This window comes from Apteryx rowi, unplaced genomic scaffold (genome assembly GCF_003343035.1).
Source record: "Apteryx rowi isolate R43461 unplaced genomic scaffold, aptRow1 scaffold_2, whole genome shotgun sequence".
Taxonomy (NCBI): Eukaryota; Metazoa; Chordata; class Aves; order Apterygiformes; family Apterygidae; genus Apteryx; species Apteryx rowi.
Genome location: NW_020448307.1, coordinates 6,407,800 through 6,435,071, shown reverse-complemented (window position 1 = coordinate 6,435,071; position 27,272 = coordinate 6,407,800). Strand labels below are relative to the sequence as shown.

Here is a 27,272-nt window from a genome sequence, read left to right as displayed (position 1 = left end):
ATGTGCTCATATAATGGAATTGAGATTACTGTAATATCTTTTATCACAGTTCACATTTATATGAGCAAATTGAAATTTCTGAAATGAAGAAGCAATGGCAAAAATTCAGTTTGCTGGAAATGTGGCTGATTAGTGGCTCTGTGTGCTGACGCTGGGTAAATACCTTATGTCTTAGTATTGACTTCAGAGTAAACAAAATGTTTGATCCTCGGGAAAACTTTGTTGGCTCAAGGTAGGCTTCACCTTGTTTCAACTCATGCTCAGAATAATCTTGTGGGCCTGTTGTTGTTCTTGGAAACTAATAGGGAAGAACATATGTTAAGCGTTGGTAATGTCAATTAAGCCCTTAATTAGTGATGAGCAAGCCTCTGTTTTTTTTTCCTGTGGCTCTGTTCAGATACTGCTCAAAAGCTCYGCTATTTTCCAGGTTTTAGCTGAGTTTCCTGAAACCTCTCAAGGTTTGCAAAGCTGGATGTGTAATTCCGATAAGGATAAGATGTTCCTAGAATTCCTAGATTATGGCAAAAATGGAAAACCCTCAGCCATTCCCTGGCAGTATTTGACATCGTGGTATGGGGATGAGGAAGGTAGAAGATGGGAGGAAGCAAAGTGGTCTGGGGAGGATGGGATGGAGATTATATTCCCTGACAGCCCAATGCACTCTTCTGAATGCAGGAAAATCTTAGGTCCAGTCTGGGAGAAGATCGGCATATGCTTGTGTTCCAGCAAAGCTCGATTCCTACCTTTTTAAGATAAGCAGATAAATACGGGGTGAGAGTTTGTCTGAGGCTTGCGTGCACTTGGGAAAGGGCATGTGGTGGATGTTTGGTGTCTGATGAGTAACTGGTTTCTGAATGTCTTGCCCAGAGAGGTGGAACAGGGTGCTGGGAGGAGAGGCAGGAGCTGGTTATGTCTCTCTGCTGTATCGCCTAATTAAAAGTGGTGCCGTGAACAGCACTCTGTCTGGATGGTGGGTACAGGCGTACCTCCGTTTCTGGAAGAGGAGTGAAAATGCACATTCACAGAGGTTGGTATGCCTGAAGGGTTAGAAAACCGCAATTAAAGCCTTGGTTTGCTGAAAAACCCCATGCCTTTCAGCCTTGTTTCAGAGCTTTTCTGCACTCTGTTTTTAGCAGAGCGCTTTTCAAAGTAGGACACAACTCTTCGCTTTGGCCTGACATAAGCAGAGCTTCCAGCGCATGACTAGGCCCCTTTCCATGTTACCTTGGCTGGCCTCTGTTGCAACAGTTTTTTCACGTCCTCTTACAGGCACAGAACTAAAGGTTATTTCCATTCCTGCTTCTTATCGCTCTGATCTTTTGCCAGCTCTTAACATCTCCAGCAGGTTTGCTCTGGATCTGTTATTCCCATATCTACCCTCTGCCTGCAACTGTCTCTGGCATTTGGATTTCTTCACTAGCCCTTAGTTTCTTTCTCTCCCCTTTTAGTCTTTTAAGATTTTGATTTACTTTCTATTCTTCTCACTGGAACAACAATATAAAATTATTGATATTTGTGGAACAACAATATGAAATTATTGATATTTGTGTACAACTGCTACCGAATTCATGAGCCTCACATCATGAATCCCAAGCTGCTTGGACTGCTCAGCGTGTTTTTATGTTTTCTGGCTGCTTAGCCAAAAAAAATCTCTACTTTTAATTCCTTCTTCAATACATCTTCCAGGTGGCTTTCCTCTGTGGTATAATTGTTTATTAGCTTCGGGATCTTTTCTGAGATGAGAAGTAGTCATACCAAGGCCTGGCAAGGATTAAGGCTCACTGACGATGGTACAACTTTCTGTCTTTATGCAGGAAAAAAAAAAAAAAAAGGATATATATGAGGGAGGGGGGAGAGGGGGAAGAATCAATGAAAGAGAAATTAAAAAAATAAATAAAAAAGGGAGGAAAAAAGGCTTCTCTGTTATTTTTGAGTTACTGCATGTCTGTTCCTCTGCTAAGTTTATTTTTCCTGGATTAAACAAAAGCGAATGGAGTGCGTCTGAAGCTAATGTAGTGTGAAAGAATATCTTTGTCTCATGGTCTAAAGCCATGGCAAGGAGGTCGGAGTCCCTCAATATTCATTCTGCCGCTCGCTCTTCCGTGCATGTTCTCAGGCCGGTCGTTAATGACATTTATCATTCTTCTTCCCCTGCATAATATTCCTCTCTGTGAACTGGGTCTGAGAAATCACGTTTGAAGAAGACGGCACCCAAAGTGTTACGACTGACAGCTTTTACCATCTGGTGTACAAAATACACCACCTACACCTTTGAATCCAAGTCTTCCACCTTGGGAGCGAGGTCTGTGCTGGCAGGGGAATCAGAAACGGGGAAAGGGAGTTTTACGTTCTCCTCCGTGGGGGAAAACAGACACTAAAAAAGTTTTTGATGGTTTGAGGGTTTTTTTTCCTGCCTGTTTTCAGAGTATACCTGAAGTGAAAAACAGCTGGAAGATCTGCTTTTATTAAAGGTGGAAAATAGCTAGTGGTCAAAGTCGGATGAAATGCAGTCGGGGAGATGCTGCTGCTGTGGCCCTGAGCTGGGGCTCCTGCTCCTGGTTCTGCCACTGCTCGCTTCCCGGCCAGGGCCGCGTTGTCGCGCTCTCTACCATGGTGCAGGGATACTAATATCTTTTGTACGTACTCTGAGATCTGCTCTTTAAAAATGTAAGAGTTGGCTGTTATGTCTGCTTCTGCTGCTGCTGCAGATGCAGTTGTTAAATCCATCTGGAAGCGCACACAAAATGCTGCTTCCTTCTTATCGGAAAAGATGCGGTGCCATAATACACTGCCCATCCGTCTCCGCTCCGGAGCAGCCGGCTGGTCCGCCTGTCTGGCGTCGGGGTAGCACCCCAGGTGCTTGGATGTGATCTCTCCTGCCGTGTTTGGGGACTGCTCCTCGCCGAGCTTTGTCTCTCACCCGGCGTGGCGACACTGCAGACCCAGCTGAGCTGCAGCTCGGATGATTTAAGAGTGAGACTTAAGACTTGCTGTCTAGACGTTCTCTGCGGTGGATTTTCAGCTGCAGACCTAACATGTTCCCTTTTTCCAGAGTCATTCAAATCCGCTGACCTTCGGGGCCTCTTGAAAAAAAATCTGTCATCTTGAGGAGTTTTAGTGATATTTCTTGTATTTGTAATAAATGGCTTTGGCCTTCTCTTGTATCTTCTGTATTCCTTATCTAACTCATTATTGGACTCTCTTAGATTTATACTGTCACCTACTGTAAAGGAATACAATGTTAAGGATCTTGTTGGATATTTTGATGAAGGTAAAGATCAGTTGCTTTAGCGTGCTCTTTCTACCTCATCCATGAGCATCCAGGGCTCAAAGGAATGGGATTCACAACCAGTGAGTTTATGCCTTGCTTCTATTGCAAGATAAAGAAAAGTCTATCGGCAGATATATTTATATTCAGGTATTTGGCTTGGGAAGTTGTGCATAATACGATTTGCTGTTGGTCTTTGGGTAAATGCAGAGTTTGTCGAAATGGTCGTTAAGCAGATGGAGGTCTTCCACAGCCCTGCTTTGCCGAAGTCTAACTGAAGTCAGTCTCACTGCATGGTTTTGGCAGAACATACCTGTGGCTTTATGAAGCATATTTTAATGGAAGTGTCTCACAGAAGAGATTAACGGACTTTCAYGCAGATGGTTTTGCTTTATGGAGGTGGTGGTGTGGGTGTCTCTCAGGGCTCGTTATACGCCACGGAGAACGCAATCTCTGTTACTGCACTTAACTGTAGACTGTTCCTACACTAAACAAAACAAAACGCTCGTGTGATTATTGAGCCAGCTTTTTAGTTAATATATGGGGCTGGCATAGCATAGGATATAATCCTGCTTTTAAATAATGTCTCATTAGCCACGCAGACAGCATCTTTCTGCATTTCAGGTTAGATAAACTTAACCTTGGTCTCCCTTAGCAGCAATTTAACTGACCTCAATTACTCCCAACTCTGGTGGAAATGAATCGGAGTAATTTTTGATTGGTAATAACATATTGCCAAAATAACTATGTATATAGAAATTACGATTGGGAGTAATCTAAAAAGATAATATATTTTAGGGGTGATGCAATTATCCCTAAACTAGGACTGAAAAAACAAGATAAATGCAATATTGAGATTATGCTCAAAGAAATCCGAGCAAATGAAGACAGAAGGGTAAAGGAAATATAACACATCTATTTTTCCTTAGAGGAGCGCTTGGGAAAGACAGCAAAGATTTTTTTGTTATGAGGAGCTACCTGCCCCTTTCTGTGGGACTGCTCTGTTTTGATCCTCACCATGAGAAAGGAGAGGGGGAAATGCTCTGAGAAATAGGCCCGGCACCCTCTCGAGCATCCCGTTCCAGAGTATTTCCAAGTGGCCCAGGATGCTGAGGGCTTTGTCCTGGGCAGTGGTGAAGTCCTGGGCTGAAGACAGGCACTAGTTTATGTGGCACTCGATGGCAGGTGGCCCGTCCCCTGCCGTAGCACGCTGGGTGCCAGGTCAGGTGAGCGGGGTCCTTCCAGGGAGAAGGTGTCTCTGCGCTGGGTCGTGTCCCAGGATGATACGGGGAAGATCACAGGAAAAGCCCTGGCGTCCCGTTTCTAGTAAGGGAGTTTGCATTTTGGTGCCGGTGGATCATGCAGACGTCCAGGTGGAGTGAGCTTGGAAGGAATGAGGAGGGGATGTGGGGGGCAGAGAGGAGTCCCAGGCGGGGACGATGGTGCGATGCAGCCGAGGACACGTGGGCAATTGCCCTGCGGCCTTGGGGGAGCGTGGCCTCGCTGATGAACGTGGGCTCGTCTCGCCTTCAGAGGCAGCGGGGGTAATAGCCGTAGCGCTGCTGATCAGGGGATGTCAAGCGGCTTTATAGAGGAGGCTGGTGTGGTTAGAAGTGTTTGCTTTAGCTCTTCTCTGGGGAGACTTTTCTCTTTAAGGTCTAACAGAGGAAAATGTCCATTTTATTAAACAGCAAAAAGCCCCAAACCGCCTGCTTCACGCAGCCAGCGCATAAGATGTGACCTTCTGTCTAAGGGGGAAGGTTGAACCGTCCAACTCCATTACTGAGCCATAAAGTACAAATGGCTGGTGTGGTGCACACCGCCGAGTGTCTTGGAGGGCCACTTTTTTGATTAGTTTAAAATTGCCAGTTAAAGCTATACTTACTTTTTTATTCTCAGAGCGTGGATGTTATTCTTAGAGATGAAGTTCTGTAACTTCAGGCACAACATACTGTATCCTTTGTACCAACCGAAGTGGCTGGAGCTTTGCTCCGAGTACAATCCTTGGCTCTGTCTGCCCGGGGAGTCACAGCTTTGACTTCTGCAGTCACCTTTTCTGCTCCAGAAAAAGGTACCTAACGCATGGCAGCGTGTACACAATGTATGCAGTCAACTGGTCTGTCCTTTTCTCTCTTTTGCAAGTTTATCCTGCACATCAAACATTGCCCCAGAATCTAAGTCTGTTTAGTGTTTAGGGTACTAGATAGTGACTTAGATCTCTGCACTGAAAATACTCAGCTGTGTCTGCTTGCAAATAATCTGCTATATCTTTATTAGCTAATAAAATAGTGATGGATAATAGAATTGTGGATATTTTCCACTGACATGCAGTTTCACAGTGTGACTGCGGCTCGCRTTTTATGATGTTTGAAATGGCTTTGCTGTGTTTTGCTGTCTCTCCGCTCCACTGAGCGCTTACCCACCTTTCAGAACTCTTGACAAGGTTGCTTCAATTCACCCACCTACTTTGATTAGTTTTTCACTGGTCTCCATGGTAAATAGCGGAGCTAAGGGCCTGAAAAGTGGACGCCTGGAAGCCAGAAGAACAATGCAAGAGCATCTGCGCTCCTTGCACACATTATTTGAGAATCTCTTATGTTGAGGTATCAAAAATCGGTGACAGCTGTGAAGGTCCTACAATTCCTTCAGTGCAGCTAAAAGATTAACAACCCAAATAGGCTGGAATTGTACTGAGGACTGTGGCATCCCAGGGAATTTGTAAAAGCTGCTGCTGTGGAAACGCTTAAATGATTTTTATGCTATCTTATGGAACAGGCCTAGAAGGCAGTTAGATGGGGACTTTGAGAAATTAAATACCTCTTGTGCTTGCCAGGAGTTCTCATCCCAACACCTGCCTCTCACTGGAAAGATATTACTTTAAAAACTGCTTTGCTGTGAGAAGTGTAGCCAGCAAGATAGAGGAGGGCTGAAGTCCACATTGGTGTCCTGGGGCCACCTCAGGGAACGGCAGGCACCCGGGCAGTTTGGAGGCCCTCATCCCCGTTCCTAAGACTGGAAAATGCCGTGGTGAGTAGCCGCTGGTGCTGGCTGCCAAACGGGCAGGTCTCCTCTGCGCGGGAAGCCTGGCAGGGTTTGATGCATGCAGGGGGCACGAGACACCGCGCCTGCTGTGTGTCACCGTCCACCCGCAGAGGGAGCGCTGCAGGGGTTTTGGTGTGGGACAGGCCCAAAGCCCACCCRGCTATCGGAGGCGACCACCTGGAGTGCGCCGCGTGCCGACGCTGCCCCTTCTCCAACATGAAAACCTGGCGAGAGAAACGCTCGTTGAATGCGATCGCTTGAGTAGGTCATACGGATCTTACCTGTTTGTGATCAATTCCATGTGAATATGTTGTACATTAAAAAAACAAAACAAAACAAAACAATAAAACCTGGATGTTTTATTATCCGCACCAAAACAAAATCATAAATTCACTGGGAAGCGTGGTTTCGATTACCCTGAATTTAATGCAGAGAGCAGGATCAGGAGAAGCTTTCTAGAGCCGCCTCATCAGGGCAGGAGGGCACCCGCGTTGTCCCCTGGTGCCCTGTCGTCCCGGCCGCTGCCTTCGGGCCACGGCGTCTGCAGCGGGTGCCCTCAGCACCTTTGGGTGGCCCCAGCCTGGGGGGCCCGCGCGAGTTGGCACTGCCGCGGTGTCCCACTGACTTATAGCCGCACCAAGCCGGGTGAGGCAAGACCTGGGACACGTCTACAGGCTCTGCGGAAAAAGCAGGGAGGCTGTTTTCTCTTTTTTGGGTGCCCCGGGGTGTTCCCCAGAGCAGCAGGTTCCTGGAGCCCTGCTCCGCGCTGCGTGCGATGGGCTCTGAGCCGCTCGCTGCCGGCTCTTTGCAAAGACCAGCTGATTAATGGCAAATTTGCTGTTATTTGATATACAGCATTTTCTAACAAAGTCAGAAGAAAGATGTGATGAAAGGTTTATATGTAAGTAGTTATAATGCTTCAGCATTCAGTGCAGGCAGAAATTAATATATGAGGTGAAAATGTCAAAAAACAAGGTCAAGAAAGTGAATTACAAAGAAAGTTGAACATTAGCTCAGAAGCCGTGTTTGTTGGTAGAAACTCCCTGCAGTATAAAAATGGTTAGGAAGGGGGCTTATAAAGACCAACTATTTCACACATAATTAAAATTCTGTATCAGTTATCTGAAGAGTCATGTTGCATACTTAAACTAGGACAATTAATATAATGAAAAATTCACATTTATAGCTTCGGGCTTTTGCCTGGGGATGCTTCATAAGCCAAAAGTGACCCTTTTCCTTAGAGGTGATTGCAAGAGCAAGACATGATGTAGGTGGGGCAAAGAAAATCTATTCAAAGAAAACAATTCTTAAAATAATAGCTGCCAACTATCAACATTATAACTGAGAGATACTTAATAATAATGTTCTTCATAATAAACCAAGCTGTGCTGTCATATAAGTCAGTCATGCAACATTAAATAGTGATTTAGTAGGGCTGAGACTGGTGGAATCACCGTTTTCACTTTAGCAATAAGCAATAATAATAAATTGTATAGGAGGATGCTACAAATAAAGTATTTGGAGGAAATGCACAACGATCGATTTTTCAGAATTAAACTGTACARACATTCAATCAATGAGCAATTTGTGCTTGAAGTTTCACCTCCTCTGACTTTTGAAATTGGAAGTTTATGTGGTCAAAAATCATAACGAGTATAAATTGCAATGCTAGTGTCTTTTTAAGTTGATCAATTTGATTCCAGTATGAAACGGATTCTTTTCCAGTTTTTCATAAGCTGTTTCATAGATAGCAGGAATAGTCTGAATTGCTGGTTTTCCTTTCAGCAAAGATTTACTATTGAAGTTGTTGTCCTGCTGTATGTGCATTTCAGAGATCATTCATTCATTCACTTACTTTAATGTATTGTCTCAAATTACTTATGCAAAGTAATGCAATTTAATGGTGGAATTATTGATCATTCTTCCTTTCATAAACGTATTTTAAGACTACAGATTAAGTGAATCTTAACAAAAACTCAAGTACTAAAAGGATTTCTGTTTTGGCTAGTTTCTGTAGGAAGTGTGCTCTAGACCTTGTATAACCTTGCATAAATTGATGGCATATGTTGGTGCACTGACTTTTTGGGGTGCAACAGTAAGAAAGCAGCTATGTGTGATATTCTGCTCTGAAGGCTGAAAATGGCTCTTTTTAAGGTGTATAGAAACCCTTAGCATATGGTATTCATTTTTGTCCATCTTTATTGATAGCTGAATCTTCGTTAATTTTTTAATGTAGGTGCACTGTATGCAGTGTAAGAGAACTGTGTCTTCTAGGTAGCTTGTCCCAGTAGGTCTCCTGGCTGCAGGGAGTCTGTGCTGCCCACAAACCACGGAGGTCAATACTGAGCCTTGTCTGCGGTTTCACACCAGTTGCACATACGGGGTCCAAATCCAAAATAGGTATACCTGTGCATTTACTGTGGTATAATTCATGTACCTCAYGTAGGGTTTCCTTTTCTCCAGACCACTGTGAATGACTATAGCTACCCCTTTATTACATGCATCTCTCTATAAAGAAGTATCCTTTGATTTTTGTTTGTTTGTTTGTCTATTTTAAGCAGGCAAAAGTTTGACCTTGTATACAAGGTCCCTCCTCCCCCTTTCCCATACTTTGTCTTGTCTCTCTTCCACCAGGATCCTACCCCTCTGCCCCACATCAGGGTCCTCAGCCAAGCAGTCATCAGCTGCAGGCATAAGAACAAATACTTTACATAAGTGTTATGTAAATAGTTTTTTGCATTATTAAAACATTGGTTTTAATTAAAAGCATATTTTTTTCCTCTCCAAATACTCCTGTGTTGCATTAATGGGATATCTGGAGTGTTACCTGCTGGGTTTTAATTTGCTTGACATTCCCGGGTCAGGTTGCAATGAAGGACTTTTTTGATGGCATAGTTCAGTTATGGGTGTACTTCTCCTGTGAAAAATGACTTTGCAGAGATGACACTGTGGACTTCCATATGCATTACCGTGGACTTGCTGCCAGGTTTCATTGGACTATTGGAAATAGAACGTTTCTTTGAGTGCTGAGCTATGCAAAGTTGGGCTTGGATCACAGAAGCAAGTTGGTTTCTTTTCTGCTTGCTCATCTGCAACAACAGAGTCTGCACTCAGAATTTAGATAACGATTTTGTTGCATCAGTTGCATCATAGAACCCAGAACGTTTTTCCGTAGCTATATTGATCCTGGAGTAAAACTAAACCCCAGTGTTAATTATGAACAGAAATAGGTCAGTGACAAAATATAACTAGAAATGAAGCTAGGTCTTGAATTATCCTTCAAAACCAGGCATGGCATAAATGAAAATCCTAAATCTCTTTAAATTGGTTTTCAACAGAAGTAATAAACTTGTGCCTTACATTCCCCTGCCCGCTTTGCCTGGATGTCATACGCTATGTAGAAGGCTCCTGGGGCTACAGGTGCTGCTGCTGTTGCCTTACAGCCCCCACACTGTGTTGGCTGGAGCTGTGGCGAGTGTCGTTCAGCCTCTCTCCTTTGGCTACTCCTCATTTCCAGAGTGGTTCTGTGCCTCCAAGAGAAAGGGGTTCCCTTGGCTGCCGTGGCACGGCGCACGGAGCTCTGCCTGCCCCGCTCTCTTCGCGGGTTTGGGTACAAGTTGGTCATGGTGGGACTGTTCCTGCTCCTACTCAAAGTAACAATAAAACCGGCATTGTTTTAAGAGAAGTGGGATCAGCTGGGGAAGGTTTTTTATTTTATTTTAATTTTTACATAATCTGGAACTTCTGAATTTAAAACTACAACATAAAAAATTATCAAATGATAATTCCTTTGCTATGAGTGTCTTGGAACTGTCATGAGAGCTGGAAATGATTCCATATGCATGTTACTATTACTCATTCTGCTTGTGATTTAAGTATTTCTGGACCTTCCTCTCTTCTAGTAACTTAGATAATCCTTCCTATGCTAAGACATGTTTTGAACACATCTTCTTTGAATTTTGCACTGACATTCATCACCATAATGTCTGAAAATCTTCCACTTCCGTTCAGTAGCTGCAACAAAGTGCCCAGTATGCAGTATCGCAGGGACTGTGGTGGGGGGAGAGGTGGGATGGCTGGTCTAATAACTAATTTCCAGTTATTTATTTTCTGGTTGCTATCTTTCTGCATATACAAATCTGGTATTGTTGGCCTTTTTCATTTGCTTATCGTTATTGCTGTTTAATGAGAGATGATCCAAGGGAGTATACAAGATGAGGAAATCTTGGAAACCCTCTCCTCGGGGTGTTGTGGAGAGTGTGTATGGGAATGCACGGTTTGATTAAGGCTACCTGGCAGACATTCAAGCAAGGGATGTCATGCATACGTAATTTGCTGGACTCATTTGAGGATATAAGTGCCACAAGAGATAAGGAGAAACCAGTGATGTGGTAAACTGGAGTTTGGAAGGAGGGTTCTGCATCCGCAGTGAGTGTCCACGCTGCGGTCTGGCAGGGGAGGTGCGGGGCCGCGACCAGGGGTGCACAGCGTGCAAGACCGGTTCCCTGGGGAAAYGGTGTGTAAATGGAAAAGATCCCGCTAAAGGCACAAGGGGGTTCTAGCTCCCGCCTCTATTGCCCTGGGCACCGCTGAGCGTTGCTTTGAGGATGACGCTGTGTTGGAAATAACACGTCACGGGGTGGGAAAGCTGCGAAGTGAATGAGTGAGGGAAGCTGGGAGCATCTGCAAATGTGAGCGGGGAGGAGTGTCCAGGAAGCCAAATCCCGGGGGGCCTCGGGAGAAGCGTATCCGCTACCTGTGGCACGCTACCCTCTTCCCAGCCTGGTGCCTGGAGCTGGCCACCCGCTAGGTGTGGGTCCTGCTGTCCCACCCTGGTGTCCTGGGCTGTGCAGGGGCTGCCCCCGTCCCCAGGCCAGCGGTGCCAGCCCGGTGGTGTGCCACAGCCTCTCGGGAAGGGACAGGGAAAGCCAGCCCGGGGGGGACGTAYGCACATGGAGAGGGAGAAGGGACATCCCTCATAAGCCTCTGCCTGGAGCTGGATGTGCAAGGAAAGATATGTGGCGTAGAAGGTATATTGGGAATTTTCTCCTTGCGCTGTGGCTGGAAACCCTGGCTTGTAGCTACGCTGTGAGTAGGGGGCTGTGCTCTGTGTGTGGGTAGCTCTACACGAACATGCCTGGATTTCCGCGTTGAGAGCCGAAGGGTCACTCCAGGCCAGTGGAGTTAAAACCTGGAGCGTTTTAACTCACTGTGTGCAATGCAGGCAATCAGGAAGACACCGCCACCACCCCCTGCCCCCCGGCAAAACACGGGGCGAATCAAGCGGGCGGTAGAGGCTCACCGTTGTATGTATAAACTTTTTAGCCAGGTGTTCATGCAACATGCATTTGGAGTAGCTTTAATCACGCCTAGCAGGGAACTGTGTGAGAACTATGCAGCAGGATTAACCTTGATTTAAGGGGAGCAATTTATTTTATTGCTTTTAAATAAATTGACGGGTTAGCGCTGGCTCCTTAGACATGGCAGCACTCCATGCTAAGTCTGAATGACAGATGATTTGAGTGCTTTCAGCATTAAAAGAGCCAGAGTGCCTTTTCACAGCCCTGGACCCAGTTGACACGATGTTAAGAGGTCCCCAGCTATCCAAATCTCAGAAGGGCTGTGAAGTTAAGTACGGTGCTCCTCGGCTTTGAGCACAAACTTTTTTAAGTCCCAACCTGCCGGTTAGTGCGAGTGGCTTTCTTCTGAAGTACTGTTACAGTTAGCATATGGTTTTATTAGATGAGGCTTTTCTCAGCCATGTCAGGCATGAAAGACTGAGTGTAAATAATGACTTTAAAAGCTGCATAGAACTACTGTCTGTAAAACAACGTGTTGCTCTAAAATTGCCGGTTAGAGCTCCTACTCATGTTACTGTGGGAGAAAGACAGCCGCGTAAAGGACGTGCTCTGAGAGCATATATTGTTTTTTTTCAGATGAAGAAACAGAAAATCCCGGTCRTTGCTCACATTTCTCATTGGCATGCCAAAGATGCACATTCAGTAAAGACATGTGAATGAGCTAGTGCGTTTTATTGGGTTTTAGTTATGGCTAATAAGACACATTTTCTGCACAGTTATTTAATTTGCATCTGTAATTGCCGCAGTTGTACATAAATTAGGCATGCAATCAGGTGCCTAATCCAGCCTGTCTGGTTCTGTGCTACATCCATAATTACGCGTCTTTGCTAACTTCATGTTAGGATGCAGAGACTTAGGCAAGTTTGGGAGAACAGTTGGCTCTGGGGAAAATTGCATGTTGCTGCCGGCTACTTCCATGACGGTTATACCTAAAGCCCAGCTGGACGCCCCTTATGATAAACACTGAAGCAGCACAGTCCCTGCCCTGCAGAACTGACAGTCTAAACCGGTTTGGGAAGGGTTTTAAGTAATTTGTCACAGCGCAGAGAAACAGCCAGCGAGACCCTGAGTGTGCCCTGGGGCTCAAGCCCTGCCTTAGCTGCCGTCCTGCTTGTGCAAACTCCGTTTCCGCCTGGCTCCTCCTGGCGCCTTTCCCTCGTCTCCCAAAGTGCCAAGGGGAAGAGCAGGGTAGGGAGGACACCAGCTGGGGGACAGCACCTTGCATCAGTCGCCTTGTCCAGTTGAGACCACCTCGTCRGGGAGCAGTAGGTTTGGGGAAACTCAGCAAGCTGTGGGCTGGTGTTACTGTGCGTGTGTGTTATCCAAGACAAGGTGCYCCGGGAAGGAAGGGGTAGGGAGGTTGCGGCGGTGCCCCTTCCTCAAAGCAGCCATGGGCTAGAAATGGGATCGCAGGGACGTAGGTTTGGACGTCTGCCTGCTGCTGCTGAGCCTGAGAGAGTCCTGCGGCGGGGACGGCAGGCACAAAATCACCCCGCTTGGTCCTGGCAGTCTGATCCTTGCTGCCGTTCTTGTCTGTTGTCACTGTTTCTCTCTCCTTAGCATCTTTTGCCAGTCTTTTGAGATGTCTGTGTCACAGCCTGTGCTCCTGACCGCGTTGGCTCTGTGCGGGAGGAGCTGCGAAGCTGCAGCTGGTGACGGCGCCTGCAGCCCTGGGCACCTGCTCYGGTGGCCAAGGTGTGACGAGGCTCCTGCCTTTACTATTAACTGCCTTTTCACAGGCTGCTCACGTTTCCTGCAGGAAATGTTCATCCCTGGCAAAGACAGCTGCTCAGCCAGCTCGCGCCTGTGCTACCTGGAGGCTGCGAAAGACAAGCCGCTCATGTGTCGGAGCAGACGAAGTCACCAGTGGTCTGCACCGCATGCTCCCAGGGCTGTATTTTTATTCCTTGGCATTTAGTTCTTCCTCTCAGTACACTTTTCCTCTCAAATATTTATTTACAGACCCCATCTGCGTCTCTTTTTTGCCTCTCCCTTGCCGTTCTTCTCTCYGGGGTCAGTGCTTGGAAGCACACTGAATGTTTCTTCCCAAAGTCCCCTGGAACCATCGTCACATTTTGAGCGGATCTGCCAAAACCAGAGCAGCTCTTCTCCCCAGACCCAGACAACCCTTCTTTCTCCTCGCACACCCAGAGCAAACTGTCAAGGATGAAGAGTCCTGAATGTGCGTTTTGGCTTGAACCTTTCCCTCACCCAGATAGTTATCTGCACGTGTTTGGGTTTTGCCGTGACTCCTCTTGGGGGAAGGCTGTTGGTTTCTGGAGGTTGTTCTGAGTCACAAGGAAAAGGTAGAAACCTGGCTGGATTGAAGTCAAGCTGCCAGTATATATCCCTGGGGCAGGATTTTTCTCACAGGCTGTTAGGAATGTTTTTGGCTTTATCAAGACAGTTCTAGGTAATATCTGAATCAAGCTAGATGCAGCCTTGGAAGACCGGGAAGCAAATAGGGAGGAGCTGTATATCCAGCTGGATGAGAAATTACATTTTTACCCTCTCTTTGCCCTGACTAATGGAATTAGAGGGTTTCGGCAGCAGACGTTCATCTGCCTGGGTGAATTCAGGACATATCTGCAAGACTACATGCTGTACTCTATAGGWTTTTAAAAAATCTTTTCACAAGGAAGTTCAATGAGTTGCCTTAGTTTCTCTGTTGTGAGACTTCAAACGGACCTGAGGAATGATTTGTGATGTTAAGAAATAATCCTGGCAGGCTAATGCTTCAGACATTTTGTTCTTCGCTGACTTTCCTCTTACTTTAGATGATGCAAGTATAGACGTTGTCTCTTTTTTTCAGAGCTTTGCATGGCTTTCCAGATGAGTCTTTTAAACATCTTTTTAGTTGAATTGTCTGAAAATATTTAGCCCCACAAGTGTATAAACCTAACTGTTCTTCGGCGGTTTTGTTTCTTCGCTTGATGTCTCYGTTAGCATAAATTCCATTGTTGCAGGGAGGAAGGTCTAAAGCTGGAACCCTGTGTTCAGCTCAAGTTTTCATTTTGGGGGGCAAAAAAAAGGGCAGCATTTATTTGAATTTCAAGGACTGTCTGGAACCCTGGTAGCTGAAACTCATGCGATGTGTRATGGTTGCTGCACTGATTTCATAGTGCAGCTTGACATTCCTGCTTTATGGTTTCACCTTTAAAAGGTTTTTCTTTTTGCCACGTGCTTTTCTTCCATTCTTTTCACACTAAGATTCCCCCCCCCTTTTTTTTTTTAACAGTGCAGCTRGGTGCTCAGAATTAGTATTTCCTAATTTTAACAAGGCTGAGAAACGTTGCTAAAGATCTGGATAATGATCTGCTGTTCAGATGGCCTTTATGGGTCAAGAAGCAGGTAATAGCTTAAAGCTGGATAGCCTCTGTAAAAGGCTAACTCCTAATCTGGAGGGCTGGAGGTCTCCTTCATTATATGTGACTATGTCAAACCCACAGATACAAATCCTTTGGGAAGATACAGCCTTCCTTTTTGCTCTGTCCTTTGGCTGTCTCTGTGAACTAACCCCTTTAATGGGTGTTATACTTACAAGAACTAATGCATGGACTAACTTTGCAACATTTGCAACTTTACAAGCCAGGGCTGGCTTCTAGCATTCGAAGATAAACACCCTCAGGTTCTTGCATGGTTGCATGTCCTCCTCTCAGGCACTGTTGTCTGATCCAGACCCCTACATTCCCTCCTGTTGGGCACTTCCATTTTGTGGAATATATGTTCACTGAGATGAACCAAGAGTCCTTGCTCCAATATTTCTTTTTTCTTTTTCTCCTCCTGAGAAAGCCCTGATGCTGAATTTGAAAGTCATTTCAAAGCAATCAAAACTGGATGGTTTTTGGTGAACCAAGTACTCAGCAAAACACAAGAGTTGACCAGCTGCACTGCAGTATTTCAGACTGTGGCACCTTGGATTGAAGCCAGAATGTAAGAAACCTTTGTGAATGTTTTGGAAATTTTAGAGAAGATTAGCCAGAGATAGATTGGAAAGAGTGAAAAAGTAATAAATTCAGATTGTCTCATTCTAGAAGAAGTATTGGAAAGGTCAAATGTAAAACTTTCCACTGATGGCAGCCTATAGCTCAGATGAAAAAAGCTGGAGRAGCAGGTAATGAGAGCACCTAAATGTGAGTGACCCCTTGCTTTCTTTTGAAGCTCAATGGGACAGTAGCAACTGTTGATATCATTTTTCTAATAAAGTTGAAACCAGTGAAAAAGTGATGGGTATTGATTAGTGTCAGCTTCAATAAATACATGTCCAGCTCCCACACTGCAGAAGACCGTGCAGAAGCTACTAGTCCAAAATAATTGATTGATTGGGATTGTGGGGGCTTCCAGGGCACCAAAGGCAAGAGGAGTCTTTATTCACTGTGGTCCTTTCATATCTTTTTCTTGTTGMGTAATTTAATAGAACTGGTATCAGCCAAGGAAATGCAGTTTTGCCTGACTTTCAAAAACGTTAATTTTCAGCACTGAATTACAGTTTCAAATCTGCGTGAACAAATATTATACAYGGATTGAAGGAGACAGTGTATATGATACAAGTGTTGCTGTAGAGATGTGTAGGAAGCTATGCTCTTAGAGAAGAATAACCTGTTGAGAGACTCTGATACCCAAAGTGTACCCTTTTCAGCTGGTTTACCAAAAGAAATAACCTATACCTCCAAACCTTGCTTCCCCTGTGCTACCAGACATCATCACTTATTTAAAGTAAGTTCAGTTAGTGCATAACTTGTTGTTTACATACATACAATTCTCTTCTTTTGGGGGGAATGTGAAAATATAAAGAATTTCTCTCTTGACCAGCTGAGATGGTAATGTTTTCTTGCTCAACAAGAACTCAAAGAGGATACAGGGCTGCTTTTGCTGACTTCAGATACTTCAGTTCAGAGGACCATATTACTACTTCTGTAGCACAGTATGTATTAATAATAAATATTTTCAATGTATGATCAGTATTTTTATCTAAAAGTTTAGATTTTTAGAAGAAGCAAGCAGAAGAATATACTTGTAAATAGGTTTTTACCTTTTGGTTCCTAAAATTAAGCATAAAATATGTTTTTAAAGCTGCTGACTTTTGGAAATTTATTTTATTTTTTTTCCATTTGTTCCTACGTTCATTGTTTGATTGATCACAGTCTGTTTTAGAATCAGGTGAACTAACAGCAGCTTGAATATCTCAGTTTGCTGTTGTTTCTGATAGTTTCCCAACATGCTCGTCTCATTAAAAATGTATTAACAGAAGTTCTAATTAAAATGTTCACTAGCAAGTGAGTTGTCCCCCAACCCTGCAGCCGACATTATACCTCCTTAAAATACAAAGTTCTTCCATTCTAGCTATTATTATATATATAAATATATATATATTTAAAGGAAAGACTYTTTCAAGCCCTTCTTCCTGGAGAGACATTGTGCATTCACTTTCCAAAGCCTGGTTTCACTTTCTAGATTAAGAGCAGAGTTGTCATTTAATGCTAAAGCATTCTTATAGTGCTCTGCAAAGTGAACACAAGTATGATTTCTGACCGCTTTAAGCCTTATTTATACTGACAGAGAAAGATGATATTGTCTTTAAAGTGCATGAGATAAATTCCTTTTTACATAATTCTTGAAGGCCTTTTATTTTGAGCTGTAAGGGGTCTGACTTTGTCCCTATAGGAGAGTTCTCTAAAGGCTGCCAAAGAGTATTGCGTCCTCCCATCTCATTTAATAGACAAACGACCTCGGTTTGATTAGGCTGCAAGCCAATCTGAAGGACAAGCCAGACGGCACTGAGTACAACTTACTTATCAATAATACATAAATAACCCTACGAATATCCAGAGGTTCTGAAATGCTGATTGTCCCTTTGGAAGAAGGGAAAAGATGGTGGAAAGAGGCACATGGAAACCCTTTTTCCTTGGAGTTGAGTTGAGTGAAATTTTTTTTTATTGGTGATACAAGATCAACTGAATCTTTATGTTTTTCTTCATTTTTTTAAAATTTTCAGTGTCCAAGTCCTTTTGACCCCAAAGGAATTAAAAATATCTTGGAACTGCCAGAAAACTGAACAACTGAATGTTGACCTGGCTCTAATCCTGCTAAAGCCCAGAGATATTAATGCTAAATTTCTCTTGAAAAAGGAACATTAAAGTCCTGCCCGTGTRCATTGGGGAGATGGATTGCTTTGCAAAACTCGCATCTCACGTCTGCCTTTCTGGAAGCTCAGGGGTTTTTCGCAGCCTGTAGCTCTCGGGCTGGGGAACACAAGGCGGGAGCAAGCCTTGATCCGTGCCTCGAGGCRGTGGGGAACTGCAGCAGCAATGCTGGCCACGGTGCGTTTCCACCTTCCTCTTTTGCATTCATATTATTCCAGCTTCTACCTCCTGGTTTGCTGCCTTCTCGGCGTGTTTTGGCAGCCACGGATCCATCCACCTGTCCTCCTTCCCTCCCTCCCTTCTCCTCTCTCCCGATTGCTGGCACGTGCTCATTGAAGCACTGCGTTTTGCGAGGGTCGTTTCTCAGCYGTCGTCTTTGGGACGGAGGTTGCACACCCCCGTGCCGCGGCAGGAGAAAGCAACATGTAGCCGTTGGCCTTCTGCGGCACCTGACAGATTCAGACTGCAGTTGGAGAAATTCCTGCTTCCTCCGAGTTAGCTTGGTCTTTCTGACAGTCCTTAATCGAGTGCAGCTGCTTTTGCTACTCCAGAAAGGCCAAGCGGATTTAGCAAGAAGGGTATTTGCAGAACACAGGTAAATTACAGCGCGTTGTTGCCCTGATTCAAATCCCACCAGCGTAAGTAGCCGAGGYGGCACGCGTGGCGCTGCCTGCATGGCGCTCCCTGCTTGCTAAATTCCAATTAAACTTTTTTTTTCCTGCYTTCTGATTTCTGCTATAATATTCTGAGATTTACCGGAAGCCAACTGAACATAGAGGAAGTTCAAATTGCACACATTTTTCACCCGAGCATTTGGAAAACTTTCTTCCTACGCTTTTCTTTAACAAGTGAACAGAGCAGACTGTTTACGCTGTCTAATTAGAAGATGACTACGGGCGCGTAGAAGAGCGGGAGCCGTTTGCATTGTCGTTTGTGCGACACATTGTTTACACCGAGGAGATTTATACCATGTTCATTATAATTGACACTGAAAACATTTAATTGCATCATTTACAACTCTGTGGGACTTTATAGCTCACAAAAGAGCTCCCTTTTAAAAACGATGATATAATTCTACTTTCGAACGTTACCAAAAGGATAAATTTGTTGTTCTGTGTTTGTGGCTAAAAGACATTGGAAAGATCCATATTTGCTTCACACTTGTTGTTTTTCAAAGGTGTTTCTAATGTATGCTTACGGTATTTATTTCTTCATCTTTTCTCCCTGCCTGCCTCCCCTAGTGGTAGGAATTTGAGATATGTTTACCTGGGTGTTTTTTAATATTTGTTAAACTTTAATTAAACTTAATTTCCCCCTGCTTGCAAAATAGGTGGCTTATAGCGAGACAACTGGCGTTTCCCGGTAGCCTGTTGTTATTCGAGCCTTGTCCCAYGCTTTGGCATTTCGTCCTGTTGAAGATGCAAATGGGGTTGTTAGACACGTCACCTACAAAGCCAGCGGGTCAGCGAGGCRCCTTCCTTAATGCGCTCGTTTGCCGTAATTTCATCGTGCTTGGAATATGGATCGCGCCTTCGAACAGCTCAGTGGCAGGCTTTCAAATCGCCCGTAAGCATCTCCTCGAAGCCTGGTGGCGGGGGGGGAGAAAAGTGGTGGGTCAGATCGTGCCCCTTGGCCAAAGCGAAGTGAAACGACTCTGCGTTTGGGACGCTGGAGCTCCTTCGTGCACCCGCGGATATCGCGCGCCACTGACACGGGGTGCCCGGCCACGGTCTGCCCGCGCGCTCCCCCTGCTTGGTGACGGATAGTTTATCACATAAACGCTGCCGTGACGCTAAGTACTGTGCGGTTGAGTGAGTTAATTAAGCATTAGCTGCAAATGAGACCAAGCGGGCTTTCGAGCCGCCTTTTGCAAATCTGCGTGATTCATCTAAAGCAGAGCCCGAGTTACGCGTGGCCCCCGTGCAGGTGCGTGCGGGCCGCAGGCGGTGCGACTCGGTGGGCACAGGCACTCGCACACGGACCGTATGACCTGGTGCAACGTGGTAAATCGGGCAATATACATTTTGCAGGTCTCAGACTCTAGAATACCGGCCTGTTTACAACGGCTTGCGAAAATATTTGCAAGATAAGCATTTTCCGGATGCCATCATTACGTCCGCGCCAAGTGAAACTTAAAGGTTGACCCATAAATTAGTTTTCGACAGAATAGCTTTTTCCCCCTTTTTAAGCTTACTTTTAATTATCCAGTTGCACACATCTCGCTCTTTCGGTATTTAGTGCTAAATTGTGAGACCTTTATTTGCATTAGTAAGGTTGGTAGCTGAAATTTTTCTGAAGGATGTGTTTTTCTGGTGGAAAAACTTTATGTTCTAGTCTCAAAATGCTCCATTTCAGCAAGGTCAGAATGGTTTGTTTGCCTGGTTCCTTTTACAATTTTTTTTCCTTTCTCCTTTTTGCCTATTATGTTCCAGTGCAAAAGTTAAAATTGTAACACAATGTATTTCACGGTTTTGCAACGAAGTATTTTAGCCCCAGATATTACCTTGCTATCACTTAATCTTTTCACACTGCAATTATCTTTCATCMCTGTGTTACTCATGGCCTGATTGTGGCCCTGTGGGTTGGATTTAGTTTCCGGCTTTGCAGCAGTGAAATACCTTTCCTTTGTTGTGACACGCCAGAAAATATGTCCTTGGCAGCAGCTAGCCGTGGTTATGCTTAGTGCCTCTGGCCCGGCTCTTTGCCAAGGCTTCACCTGGCTGTTGTCACTGGGCTAAGTGGGGCAGCCTGGGGAGAAGACTTATTTTTCACTTCTGGAAGTTCTTCTTCTATATTGTGCCATTTCGGTAGCCTTCAGCTTTTTTAGTCTTTGTAACTGGATTCAGGAAGACGCTTGAGCCCGTCCCTCAAGTTAATGTTACTGTGCTGTGGTGTAGGGGACAGCAAAGACAGCGAATTGAGGTGGCTCCTGTCCTCGTAGCTCGGATGGCACCTCACCTGCGTTCYGGGCTCGCCACGTGACGGAAGCGTTATGCCGCATCCGAGTCATGACCGTAACGGTAACGACGAAGGTGTCGGGTGTGTATGGGTTCATGCTTTTGTAAATAGTGCAGCTCTGTGCAGCGTACTGCTCCAGTATGGTTAACGTGCATTCGTTTGGCAAATACGGGACGACTGTCCTACCCAAGAAGTTTGCAAGAATGCTCTGAACAGGCCCAAATATRCAATACTTTCAATACTGTTAAATACTTTGAACTCCTGCTGATTTCAAATGCCAAGCCCAGATTATTTCAGTAGGTGGCCTTCTTGCAGCTGGCTTTGGAGACCTTTTCTGAAGCTCCCAGTCCGGCTTACCTTGGCACCCATGACAAACTTCCCACTGACCGATGAAAGCTGGAGCAGACTCCAGGTCAAAACGTGATTTGCCTAGAAATGGCATTAAGAGGCAGGGCGCTCATAATCAGATCGTATGATTAGCAAGGCGTGCAGCCCAAACGTTTCCAGTTAAATTACTGCTGCTTTGCAGATAAGGGCTGGACTGGGATTCGTACCCTCTTTGAGGATGCCTGTTGCATATTTGCTCTGTAGACTGCGCTAGTGTGGTCTTGCTTTTCGTTTATACAAAAAAGTGGAAGGGAAAGAATTTGAACACACACCCAGAAGAATCCAATAATTGCTCTTGGGTAAGGATTTACCAGGCAGAAGCCACCGGCTTAATCTCTGATTCCAGAAATCACATGAATCCTATGAAAACCAAGTTCAATGTAAACTTCTGTTGAGGCAACGTCCTCTTGGGGATGCTTTTTTAAACGGAGATAACTTTGTATCGTGTGACCAATGTACCGTGTGTGATTTGCTTCCCTTGTATAGCCTGTTTGCAGTTTGCTTTCCACTCGCAGCAGCTCTCTTCCATTTCAATTCACCTTGTTGGATTTACCCAGTTTTCTTATGAATGATATATAGCATAAGGGCCCAAATGCAGGCTGTAGTGTGAAAAAGGGATTTATGAATTATGAAAGACCAAAGTGGCTGAGCAGGAATGTGAAGGGGAGAAGGAAAGACAGAGGACATTTGGAAAACAAAACAAAGCGAAGGGGAAGGTGAGAAGGACTGTAACAAATCAGTAGAAATATAGAAAAAAAAGCAAAATCAGGGAAACTATTGATTTGCAGGCAGACGACTGGTGATTTCAAGTGCTGTTCCCAACAGAGCAGTCCTTTGGCAGGCTGGTCCTTTACCAGAGGTGCAGGTGTACCAGAGCAGTGGGAAGCTGCAAGCTGAAGCAACTCCATGCAGCCTGCTCCTGCTTCGCTGCCTCCAAGCCCGATTCTCCTGCGTTTGCAGCACCGGGTGATGGACGGCCTCGCACCTGCGCTGCGATGGTGAGACCTGGCCTCCAAGGAGCATTGCTGGTGGCCGTGTTGCAGCCAAGGAGTGTGCGCCTGGGAGGTGGCCTCTCTGCCATGCAGATGTGCCACCACAACAGCCCCAGGTCCAGCTGTGCTTCCCTGGCCTTCGGTCTGAGTCACAGGAGTTAAAAAAACAAAAAACGCCTGTAGTTTGCAGCAGCCCACGTGAAGGAATGGGAAGCCAGGAGTTCCTTTGGAAGCGTGTCTGGGAATGGAGATCAGCCGCGATACAGTAAGTTGGAAAGGCTCTGCCTTCCGAGTCCGCCAAGGAGGTCTTCTGCAGTCGGCTCAGGTATCTGCCTGGTCCTGCTGTGACGAAGGAAACATCTGCAAAGGAAAACAAGCTTCATTGCAAATGTTGGTTGGCCAATCTGAATGCTGCACACTCATATTTAAAAGGAAATCAGAGTGGCTTCTCTGCTGACAAGTGTCAGATGATGGCTGTGAACAAATCCCGTAGTTGAGTCTCCCAGCTGCCTGCCCTGGTCTCTGCTCTGTGCTCTCCCCCAAATGCCTTTCCCCCTAGCAGGAAGAGAAAGTAAAAAATGAGAAGTTGCTTTATTGGGACACTATTGCTTCTGTGAGATTGGTGAGCCCTAAAGTGGATGTTATTTTTAAAGTGCGGTAGATTCATTAGAGACTCTTAAGAATTGTGGGTGCAGCTGTATTTCCCTGAGCTTTGTGGAAAGTGGTCATCAAGAAGCAAAACAAGATCATAACCCACATCTGCAGTTTTGGTGGGTGTCCTAAAGGGAGTGACAGAAAACGTGGGGAGAGGCAGAGTTTTCATGGCAGGCACCGTGTTCATGCTTCAGTAACTCACAGCATCTGTTTGAGCTTTGACTGCCAGAATGGGTAAGGCAGAATCAGAAGAGGTGCTGTAATTAGGTTTGTGTAAAGCACGTGATATCAAAGATTAATGAGCTCGGCAAAATTTCCCAGAAAATAAGGTGTTGTCAGAGATCCTGAACTGTCACAGGTGGAAAATTCCTGTATCGGACAAGCAGGGTATGCCAGGGGGTCCAGCGTGAAGACTTTGATACTGTGGTTGATATACGCAGGATGAGGACTGGAAGCCCTGCACAGGTTCACAACTGGAACAGTTTCAATACGAGAGCAAGCAGACACGGCTGTGGACTGGGATCCTGCACGTTGCCTGGAAGGGAGCAGAGCAGAGGGAGCTCGTGTGATGTGTAACGGTGGAAACAGTTTGCACCTGCACAGTACAAAGACCTTTTCTGTTTAGGTCTCGATGTGCTCTACACACAGTAATGAATCACGGGGCTGTCACAGCTGGGGACATCGTCTGGTTCTTGAGTCAGCAAACAACAAGGATTTTGCTGCCGGAGAGCGGTTGGGACTGTTTGCCTGCGTCACCTGCAAGCAAAAATGGAGGACACCCAAAAAAATCCAGGCTGCAGCATCAAGCTGGGTTGTGCACACACTTCTCCCTTGACAGACTGCTCCCAGGGGCCAGCCGTCACCCGCATCTTCCAGCGTCGCAGGGAGAGCGTGTGTCAGAGGCAGGCAGACAACCCAGCTTGCCTGGCTCCCAGCTTTGTGCTTTAGCCACAAGCACAGCTTTGCCTTCTGTCAACAACTTGGTCACTTTTTCTTTTGACCTGGAAGATGATTTGCAGTGTTAGGAGAAAATCACTGAAACATCAATGGTTTTTTTAGCTGGCTTGAAAGAAAAGGCAGAGTTTTGTGAGGGATTTGTGGGTGAACTGTTGCAGTGCTGCTGTCCTTTGATTTATTCTGGATAGTCAGCTCAAGAGAAAAATAAAACCCTGTCTTTCAGGGTTTAATTTTCACAAATGTGAACTTTTTCTAGTAGGAATAAGAAGATTTCAAAACTGGCTATTGTTAGTCCCTGCAAATGCCAAGTGTCTGCTCTGGGGAGATGGAGAACAAAGTTGGCACCAATAATTAGTGGCTGATGCACTGATTTGGCAAAAGTTGCTGAAAATGAACATCTGATGGAGAGTTCTTGGGATGATTTAGTAAAATACAGTGCAGCCTGAGATGACTTTCGGAAGGTTATTGTACAGAGTGCTGGGGTGATTAGAAGGAGGATAGCGTGTGGAAAATGTGAAAGGGGAGTTTAGTGGCTTATTTAGTTCTTTGAGTTATTCCCTTGTCTTTTCTGGCATATTTTTAAGAATATAACGATACAACAACAGAGTTAACTGATATAACTGAGGAAAGTTGAGATGTCAAATGGATATGATTATGATGATGATAATGGATGGATAGGGCAGAAGCCTGAACCTGACAGATTTCTGATTTACCATAGATGGAATTGTGTTTCACTTCTTCTATAGTAAGGTATGGGTATTAATTTGATTTGGACATAACTGTCATTTATGAGCAAATATAACATTGGCGTAACATAGTATGGGCAAATGAATACAACAATTTGTCACCCGAGAGACGGAGAGGCAGAGAAGTGCCAGATGAGGAATGCGTGTGATGTGTGGTCAGACTGTGCGTGGAGGCATCCCTCGCTGTCACAAGAGCGGCCCCCGGGAAAAGACAGTTAGTGGGAAGCTGGGATGTGAATCAAAAGTCTTGCAGCAACTGTCAGAAATACTTTGAGCTGGGCTGCTGGTCTTGGGACGATTCCAGGGGCGGCAGGAGCCGGAGCGGCTCGCTCTCTGACGGGGAGCATGCGGGGTCGGTTCCTCGGCAGTGCCAGTGCCACCAGGCTAAATGAGGGTGTGGGGAATTTTATGCCATCAAGCAAAATTTAAAATAGTTGGGTGGCACCCACTGGTGCCTCCGGCTGACGTACTCGCAGCAGGAACGAAGAACCCACGCTCGGAGTTAGTTTGACTGTGACACATAAGAAGGGAAAGAAATGAAAGCACAAAAGCTCTAGATACCTTGACAGCTGACCGTCCCCCAAGGTAACAGCGCGGTGGCGGAGGCTGGCCTGCCCCGCGGTGAGCAGAGCTGCCCGTCCGCAGCCCCCATGAGCCCCCGTCTGCAGTCACACCGCGGGACTCGCACCCGGAGGTCGTCTCTCGCCCCACCTGCCAACCACCGCTGCTGTGCGGCAGCACGTCTGATGGCTTTGGCCGTGCTGCTTATCGCTGTAGTTGTGCAAGCAGCAGAGAGAGGACACGACCTGCAGCCCCTGCCAGCCTCTCTCGCTTTCTAGAGAGCTTACAAGATTTATTGTCAAATTTTACAGTAACTGCCATTTGCCTTACAGATCATGAATGTATGATTGCCCCATGATCCTATAGCAAATCTCCTGAGACCTCTGTGATAGCTAAGTAATTACTTCTGGGCGTTAGCAAGGATTAACTCTGAAACTTTCCCAGTGGAGCAAACCACGAGACAGGGCTGCAGCTGGCTGCTTGACAGGCTTTGAGCCGGGATGAAGAGCCTTCCCCGGCGCTGCAAGGCTTGGCTGCTTCCCCCTGCCACGGCCAACCTGCGAGTGACAGCTGGGCTCTGCGTGAAGAGCAAATTTTCATGCTGAATCATGCCTTCTGCCCAGCCTCATTTTAAAAACTTCCAACAGCCCCAGGAGCAGACGCTGCTGGGAGCCTTGAGGCTGGCGATGGGAACGTGGTCGCTGGATTCCTTGGCTGCGTTAAACACTGCCCTCACTGGAGAAGGCCCTCGTGGCTCCGCAGGGATGTAGGAGCCCCACATGGGTTTGGTTTTGGGCCAGGTGCAGGCATGGGGGACTCCATGGGGTGAAGAGAGGGGAGACCTTCCAGTGCAGGTAAGGCTGTCCAGGCACGTATGTCTTTCCACGGCTGTCCTTGGAGTGCAGGTCTCTTGTAGGAGCCACAGAGAGAAGCATCTCTCCTGCTCAGGCACACGCGAGACACGGTGGAAAGCGAGGGAGAAGGCCGGTAGTGGCGGTGGGAGATGGGAGGCAGCGTGTGCCTCTCCGCTGGCCAGCTGGAGGCCCGACGGGGCTGTCCGGGCTGCCGCTGCGGCAGGCAGCTCCCGGGAAGCTCTGCGCCCCTTGCGCCTTGCCCGGTGGCTGCTACGACGGGCACCCGACGCAGGGTGCTAAGGCAAGAGCACGGTTAGGCTTGTAATGAGCCCAATAACCTGGTGACTCGTTCATCTTCTCCAAAGCAGCCCCTATCTGATGTGAAAATTTGAATAAATGAAGACGGAGAATCCACTTTCTTTTGTAGCGTTTCCAAGTGCTGTTTCTTGTGTCTGCTTTGAGGGTGACAGCTTTCACTTCCTCCCTTTGCTTCCTCTTATGTTTTTTCTGAACTAAGCGCTAGAAGCCTTTAATAAATCCACAGTTCTCTGCCTGCTGTTCTTAGCCTCTCTGAGCAAATCTTTTTCTGACATTCACTGGAATCAAGAGATTCGTGCTGGGCCTCCTAGGGGCTATTGTAATGCCAATGATAATAATGATATCAATGGTAATCAATGTTATTCTATAGGGTGACATGTCAAGAGTCCATATTTTCATGTTAATTTTTAGTATGCAGGTGCCATGTCAAGCGTATCCCATTCTGTCAGAGAACGTGCTTTTTATATGGGGGTGCTATTAGAAACAGTTAATAATAAAGCTGCCTACTATTGCGCCTGATGTTCTTTAACATACAGTAATGCAATGTGACATGACAAATTTGGAATGAAGGATGAAAAGCTGCTGAAAGAAGTACTTGCACGTAGCTACAACTGAATTCATCTTATATCTAAAATGTGTTCCTGAGTGGTAAAGATAAAAAAGATTCATGTCGCTGCTCTTGATTCATTTGTGTGTATCTGGGAAAGGAGTTAAGGTGTCGAAGGGGTAGGACTGGTTTATTGCTACCTGTCTGAATATGAAAAGGTTATATCAGCGACTGCACTTGCCTTGGAATATGATTCCGGGGGCAGGAAGATCATGTTTTGAAGTGTGATGTCTCTCTTTAACCGCGCTTCTGGAATTGAGGACATCCACAGTAGCCCAAGGCCCCTGAACAGTCTATGTCTATTACAAGCATTTCAAGTGTTTTACTGCAAACAGCTACATTGTTCTCAGACATGGGAATGACTTAATACTCCTGGCCTTGTATTTATTACACAATATTACTTGTAGAAAGTATTGCTTTTACTT

The 27,272-nt window shown here is 45.8% G+C and overlaps 1 protein-coding gene across 1 annotated transcript in view; it reads left to right on the top strand.

The window, feature by feature from the left end:
- The window catches only part of ADAMTS2 (ADAM metallopeptidase with thrombospondin type 1 motif 2), a 190,439-nt gene that overhangs the window by 105,535 nt on the left and 57,632 nt on the right, over window positions 1–27,272 (top strand). The window lies entirely within an intron of this gene.